Source organism: Pleurodeles waltl, chromosome 9, assembly GCF_031143425.1.
Source record: "Pleurodeles waltl isolate 20211129_DDA chromosome 9, aPleWal1.hap1.20221129, whole genome shotgun sequence".
Lineage (NCBI taxonomy): Eukaryota > Metazoa > Chordata > Amphibia > Caudata > Salamandridae > Pleurodeles > Pleurodeles waltl.
In genome coordinates, this window is record NC_090448.1 from 311,255,436 (window position 1) to 311,263,305 (window position 7,870).

Here is a 7,870-nt window from a genome sequence, read left to right on the forward strand (position 1 = left end):
TTCTGAAGGTTTAAATAAGTCTCAATCCTTAGGAATCAGTGGTTATATCCTTGTAACACACAGTATCTGGGATCCTCAAAAAATACCAATGCACTGGGGCCACAGAGGAGGAGATACGTCGAAAAATAAGGCGCTGAGTCTGATTTTCCGACGCAGCACAGACAATGCATTGTTTCTTTCCACGCTTCAAGGAGATGAGTCGATTTCCAGGAGCGCAGCCTTGGTTCCTCACTGCGATGCGGGGATATTTGACGCCCAGGGACAATGTGTTGAAAATCCTTAATGCTCTGGTAGAAGAAGCAGGTGCTGTGTCGATCCGGTAGGTGATGTAGCAACTTTTCCACCGTGAAGCAGGCGCTGTGGCACTTTCTGCAGGCGGTGCATCGATTTCCCAAAGCGCAAGGATTTCCTGAAGAGGTAAAGACTTTGTTGGCCTTGAGACTTCAGAAACAGGAGGCAAGCTCAATCCAAGCCCTTGGAGAGCACTTGTGGGGAGAGCAGAGTCCTTCCAGCAGTCAGAGGCCAGCAGGCAGCAGAACAACAGGCAGGGCAGCAGTCCTTCTCAGCAAAGCATTCCAGATGGGTCCTTTGAGCAGCCAGGCTGTCCCTCCGACAGAGTCCAGTTGTAGATCCAGAAGTGTCTGATTTGGTAGGGTCAAGGACCCAGTATATATACACCCAAAAGTGCCTTTGAAGTGGGGGAAACTTCAAAGAGTGGTCTTGAAATGCACAGGTTCCTCTTTCAGCTCAGTCCTTTGTGCCGGGATCCCTGTGGGGAGTTATCAGTCCTTTGTGTGAGGGCAGGCCACTGGCCTTTGAAGTGTAAGAGAGAGTCCCTTCACCCTTCCTGCCCAAGGAGCCCCATTCAGTATGCTGATGAATGCAGATGTGACTGAGTGGCCTATGTTTATGGTGGCTGGGTGGAATGCCCAAAGGGGGCTGTCAACCAGCACAGACCGGTCGTGGATTGGAGACAGGCTGTAAGGCACAGATGGCTGTAAGTGCAGAGAAGACCACTTTCTAAAAGTGGCATTTCTAAAATAGTGTATTGTGCGATATTAAATCCAACTTCACCAGTAAACCAAATTTTCTATTACCATTCTGGCCATACACATACTAAACATGACAGGGCTACTCCTTCCAGATCAGAATCTACCACTTAAAAGTATACAAGGGCAGTTCTAATACTAGTCTATGAGGGGAGCAGGCCTTACAGTAGTAGAAAATGAATTTGCGAGTTTTGCACTACCAGGACATGTAAAACACATAAGTACATGTCCTGCCTTTTACTTACACAGCACCCTGCCCTGTGGGTTACCTAGGGACTACCTTAGGGGTGACATATATGTTAAAAAAAAGGAGTATAAGGCTTGGCAGGTAGTTTTAAGTGCCAAGTCGAATTGGCAGTGGAACTGCACACATAGGCCTTCGAATGGCAGGCCTGAGACATGGTTGGGTGCACAGTCAATGCTGTAGGCCCACTAGTAGGATTTAATTTACGGGCACCTGGGCACATGTAGTGCACTTTACTAGGGTTTTACAGGTAAATTAAATATGCCAATTGGGTAGGAACCAATGTTACCATGTTTAGGGGAGAAAGCACATGCACTTTAGCACTGGTTAGCAGTGGTAAAGTGTCTAGAGTCCTAAAACCAACAAAACTGAGGTCAGAAAAAGAGGAGGAGGAGGAAGGCAAAAAGTTTGGGGTGACCCTCCAGAGAGGGCAATTTTCCAACGATCAGTATTCAAGGTGAATATGTATACCAGATATGTTTCAGTTCTATCGAGCAGACTGAAAACAATAACATACCTGTCCTGCAGTTCCGTTACTACATCATGCACCTAAAAAGGAACCTCAGACGCAATCCACTTCAATACCTCTCTAGCGTAGTTTGAATAATTGGCAGCAAATACATGCCCTTTTCAGTTTTAATCAATTATTCCACTTCAGCTTTGGTCAGAAGTATTTTTTTGGAGCATAGTGACTTGAACCTTTTCACACCCAAGGTAAGAGAACATTCTAAATCGCTTACTGGTGTAATGCTTAACATAAAGGTAGGCCTCATTTTTATGTACCATGCACATGTTGTCAGGAAAAGCCTTGCCAGGCGTGTCAATAGACTACTGGGTGGTGATAATGGTCACCAACCATTTTGGCTGGCCCCAAAGTCCTTGCAAAGACTCTTTACGATTAGACCCAAAAACAATAACATCAAAGGTTCACATCAGTCTAAATGAAATACATGTTAGGTCTTGATAACAGTATTAATGAAAATATTTAATACATAGAAAACTGTCATGTGCAGGCATAATATGGAAATGTTTGTGTCAGAGCCCTAGGTGCTCGCTACCGCTGGTAGTTCTTTCTGTCTTTAACTATACTTCTGTGAATCTGAATCCATTTCTTTCTTTTCTATTTTGTGGATGCTTCGGATTGACTGATAAAAGTGCTTCAAATAAATATGTAGCATTTGTAATGAATTTTCTATGTGTTTATTTTATCAAATTTGCGTACAAAGCTGTGGTTGCTCTCAAAAAATGTATTTCTCCATGAAAAATGGAACCTGAATGAAATAATAATATATTTTTTATCTGGGGGATATCATTTTTCTATACAAAGGCACCCAAGATTTAAAAGGCTTACTGGGTTGCCAAATATGTTCAAGGTCTATTGTTGTTCATCTGTCATTGTTGATGATGACCAAGGACATCACATTGAGGAGGTTGACTGGATACGGTGTGTCTAGCTGTGGCTGATCAGTCCAATGCAGGCTCGGAAAGCTCTGTCGTATGTCAGGCACAAGTGGTCTGCTGGGTTGGTTGGCAAAGAGTTGGCTATAGATTTGCCTGCTCACGCTTCTTCTGCGCCTCTGAAGTCCTGCCCTGCTCATAGGAGTTAGCACCTTTGCTGATGCAGCTTCGCCGGGGGGACTGTCTTGCGCTAGGGTTTCCCAGGAGTCCGGGTCAATGCCAAAGATTTTCAGAGAGACTTTCAGCATGTCCTTCAAGTGCTTTTTCTGCCCACCTTGTGTACGTTTGCCTTCCGCCAGTTCACCATAGAACAGTCTCTTGGTGAGGCGTGTATCTGGCACTTTGTTCCGCCAGGTCATTTTCAGGAGCCTTCTTGAGCAGTTCATGTGGAAGCAATTCAACTTTTTAGCATGGCGCTTATACACAGTCCATGTTTCACAGGCATACACTAGTGTGGGAAGTATGACTGCCTTATACATCTTCAGCTTTGTGGACAGATTGATGCTTCTCCTCTCCCACACTGACTCCCACAGCCATCTAAATGCAGAGCTTGCCTTGGTGATGCGTGTGTCTACCTCATCATCAATGTTCACAGATCTGGAGAGTGTGCTGCAGAGGTATGTAAACTTGTCAACAGCCTTCAGGATTTCCCCTTCAGCGGTGATAGTTGGTTCCACATACATCTTCTGTAGTGCGGGAAGATGCAAGACCTCAGTCTTCTTGGTACTTATTGTGAGGCCGAAGTTTTTGCAGGCAGTAGAAAAGCAGTTCATGCTCTGCTGCATCTGGGCCTTTGTGGCAGCATTGAGTGTGCAGTCACCTGCGAACAGGAAATTGCTCACAGAGTCATCTTCAACCTTGGTCTTGACCTGCAGTCTCCGCAGGTTGAAGAGACTGCAATCAGTCCTATATCTGGTCTTGATACTGGTTTCTTCGTCATCGCAGAAGGCATGTGATAGCATGGCTGAAAACATCAAAGCTGAACAGCGTGGGTGCCAGTCTTGCTTGACTCCGTTGGTCACTAGGTAGGCATCGGAGGCGTCTCCATTATCCAGTACTCGAGCAAGCATGACGTCGTCGAACTGGCGCACCATACTGACGAATTTGCATGGGCAGCCAAACTTGTCCGTGATCCACCATAGCCCCTCTCGACTGACAGGATCAAAGGCTTTGGTCAGGTCCACGAATGTTGTGTAAAGGTCCCTGTTTTGTCCCTGGCACTTCTGCTGTAGTTGACGTGCTGCAAATATCATGTCCGCTGTCCCTCGGCCCTCTCTGAAGCCGCACTGACTCTCTGGCAAGTGTACATCTTCCATGTGTTGAGTGAGGCGGTTGAGGAGGACTCTGGCAAGGATTTTGCCGGCAATGACCAGGAGAGAGATTCCTCAGTGGTTGTCACAAGACTGCCTGTTTCCCTTACTCTTGTAGAGATGGACGATGGAGGCATCCTTGAGCTCCTGAGGGATAACTTCCTGTTGTCACAAGGTCTGAAAGAGCTCAGTGAGCTTCTGTAACAAGACTGGTCCCCCTGCTTTGTAGATTTCAGCTGGGATGGAATCAGAGCCTGGTGCGTTACCATTAGAGAGAAGCTTATTTGCTTCCTTAACCTCTGATTCCTTTGGGGGTTCTGCCAGTGAGGTGTTTATGACAACTTGCAGCACGCAGTCAATGGCTTCGGCATTGTTAGAGGCAGGCTTGTTCAGAACATTGTTGAAGTGCTCAGCCCATCTTTTCAGGATGACTTTCTTGTCAGTAAACAGGTGGACCCGTCAGCACTAAGCAGTGGTGATATTCCAGAGGATTGTGGTCTGTAGATGGTCTTCAGGGCATCTTAGAAATGCTTGGAGTTGTTGCTATCAGCGTACTTCTGGATCTCATCTGCTTTTCTGCTGAGCCAGGAGTCTTGCATCTCTCTGAGCTTTGCTTGCACCTTGCTTTTGATGGAATTGTAGGCTGCCTTCTTGGAGTCAGATGTAGTGTCTTGCTGGAGGAATCTAAAGGCTTCATGCTTCTCATCCAGCAGCTTCTGAATGTCCTCATAATTGTCGTCAAACCAGTCCTGGTGTTTGCATGTGTTCTGGTCCAAGTGAGCAAGAGCGGTGTTGCAGACCACATCTCTAAAAGCTGCCCAATCCTATTCTGCACCGTTTGTGCCAAAGCTGAGTTGGTCAAACTTACTGGTGAGGTCCTTACTGAGTTTCTGGCGCACAGAGTGCCGTACTAACTTGCTGACATTCAGTCATCTATTGGTCTTTTTCCCCTGCGGGCGCCACCTCGCCTGGATGTGCATTTTTAGTTTTGAGAGGATGAGCCTGTGGTCTGTTCAGCAGTCTGCTACGCACATGGCCCTAGTCACTCTAACATCCTGCCTGTCCATTCTCCTTACTATGACATAATCAATTAGATGCCAGTGCTTGCTGGGTGAGAGCATCCAGGACATCTTGTTATGGTTGGGTAGGCGGAAAACTGTGTTTGTGATCAGCAGGTCATTAGCTGCGCAGGTCTTCAGAAGTAGATGACCATTGCTGTTGATTTTGCCGACTCTATTCCTCCCAATGGCTCCCTCCCATGTCTGGTAGTCTGCACCAACTCTGGCATTGAAGTCACCTAAGGTGACAAGCTGACACAGATGCTATGAGGGAATCCAAGTATTCATAAAACTTGACTTTGATCTCCTCTCGGTTTGTCATGGTGGGGGCATATGCACTGATGAATTATATTAGATTAGATCTGATGGCAAAACCCACTCCTGCTTCACGAGGTCCATTGCTGCTACGGCCACTCTAGAAAAAGGTATAACCGGCTTTGACTTCTGTCACCTGGCCTTCGTCTGCAAACTTGGTCTCGTTGAGGGCAGCAATCTGGATGTTGTACCTTACAAGTTCTCTTGCAACAAGTGCTGTCTGTCTCTCAGGTCTGTCTGTTTTGGAGCTATACATCAGCGTGCGCGCATTCCATGTACCACTGGTGAGTGGAGTCATTGATGTTTTCTTCTTTGTAATGCAACCGCATGGTTGGGATCCCCACCTGCCTAGGCAAGCAGGCCAGGGGTAGGGTGAAGAAGGCTATGTTTAGGGCACCTTTTCTAGCCCCTTCCTCAGGCCATAAAGGTGAGCAGAGTGATCCTAAATAGGGCTGCTCAGACACCCAGGGGCTGCCGAATTCCACTGCTGCTTCGATCCAGTAGAAAGTGATCCATTACCCTGGGGTGTGTGGGTGTGGGGTGTTGGCTACAGCTTCCAGTGTATCCGCACCTGCTGCTTCGTCACTCGCTCATCGCCACAGGACTTGCCGGAGGGTATGAGGGGGTGATGTCTTGACTTGCGTATGAATTGGATTATAGAGAGGGAGAGTTCCGCAGATCGTCAGCCTTACTCTCTAGTCCCAGCTTATCATAATCCAGTAGCAGGACATAGTCGAGACAATTGGAGTTGGGTCTGGATGCAGTGGACGGCCAGTAGTGTCCTAATGTATCTCACTGTGCCGGCTCCACAGCACTTTGCTGAGTCCGCCTTCCTGCCCGTTGAACCAATCTGGTGATTTCCTCTGCGCAGCCCACCAGATCCAGTCTTCGCATGCATAGGTAGACAAGCCCTAACTCACTGAGAGTTTCAGACCCATCGGCTACCCTCACCTGGTTTTGCCAGGCAGTCGCAGCTGTTGCCCGGGTTGTGGCCGCTGTTGCATGCGGACAGCTATGAGGAGCCACAGGTGAGAGCTGACTGTCAGGTGAGGACGAAGGTGGCTGAACTACTCCGAAGAGCACAACGCTTTCCCCCATCAGAAGTACTACCTCTTCCCGACACCCCATACATCCCAAGGTCTATTAATGTGTATAGGACAGATTGTTATTATTGTAAATTAGCACTTGTGTGGCACACAATGGCCCTCATTCTGACCCTGGCGGTCGGTGATAAAGCGGCGGCCAAGCCGCCAACAGGCCGGCGGTCTAAAATATGCAATTCTGACCCTGGCGGGAACCGCCAACACAGCCCGCCAACTTAACACTCCGCCCGCCACAGCGGTACAAACAAACAGCGCGGCGGTTCCCGCCAACAGCCAGGCGGCAGACAATGTACCGCCCACCCTATTACGACCCACCAATCTGCCACCTTTTCCGGGGCGGGAGCACCGCCGATAAGAACACGGCGGAAACAGACTACGAACGGGAAAACGCTCACCTCTACGCACTCCACGCGAGATTCCGGCAGTATGGAACCAGAGTTGCAGGTCATCCCCGCACTCCTATTCCTGCTCATATACCAGGAGCACGCCCGGCGGCGCGGAAGACATCGGTGAGTACTGCACCTACGACACAGGGGAGGGAAAAGATTACCGGCACACACCCACCCACCCACACCCACTACAACACACACATCAATGCATTCCCACAGATCACTGTCACAACCCACAAACCACCCCCCTCCGAAATAATGCAAAGACCAAAAGAAGAGATCATAAACGGGCAGATATATTGAAATATGTACACCAGTAATCCCAATAAATAAATAAACTATGTACAAAATATATACAGCTACTAAATGTAGTCCAACCACTGTCCGTGGATCACAGGGGTCCTGTGCAAAGGGGCAAGGCCCAGTCCCACGACAAGAACTCCACGGAGAGAACACTGCAGGGGCATCCGAAAGAAAATAGGACAGGCACCTCAGGGGGAAGGGAAGGGGGGGCACCTCAGCCACTTGAGTACACGACGCCAGATCCACGAGGGGACTCCATGACCACTGGCCCATCCTGGGGAGAGCAAAGCCACAGTCCAAACAGTCCATACAGTGGGTGGCCTGCCCACTGGGCCATCCTGGGGAGAGCAAAGCCACAGTCCAAACAGTCCATACAGTGGGTGGCCTGCCCACTGGGCCATCCTGGGGAGAGCAAAGCCACAGTCCATACAGTCCATACAGTGGGTGGCCTGCCCACTGGGCCATCCTGGGGAGAGCAAAGCCACAGTCCATACAGTCCATACAGTGGGTGGCCTGCCCACTGGGCCATCCTGGGGAGAGCAAAGCCACAGTCCATACAGTCCATACAGTGGGTGGCCTGCCCACTGGGCCATCCTGGGGAGAGCAAAGCCACAGTCCATACAGTCCATACAGTGGGTGGC

At 48.9% G+C, this 7,870-nt stretch overlaps 1 pseudogene; it reads right to left on the reverse strand.

Moving 5' to 3' along the window:
• Positions 1-4,582: 4,582 nt before the first annotated feature.
• LOC138259634 (craniofacial development protein 2-like) lies at positions 4,583-5,690 on the reverse strand (annotated as a pseudogene).
• Between the last annotated feature and the right edge of the window lie 2,180 nt (positions 5,691-7,870).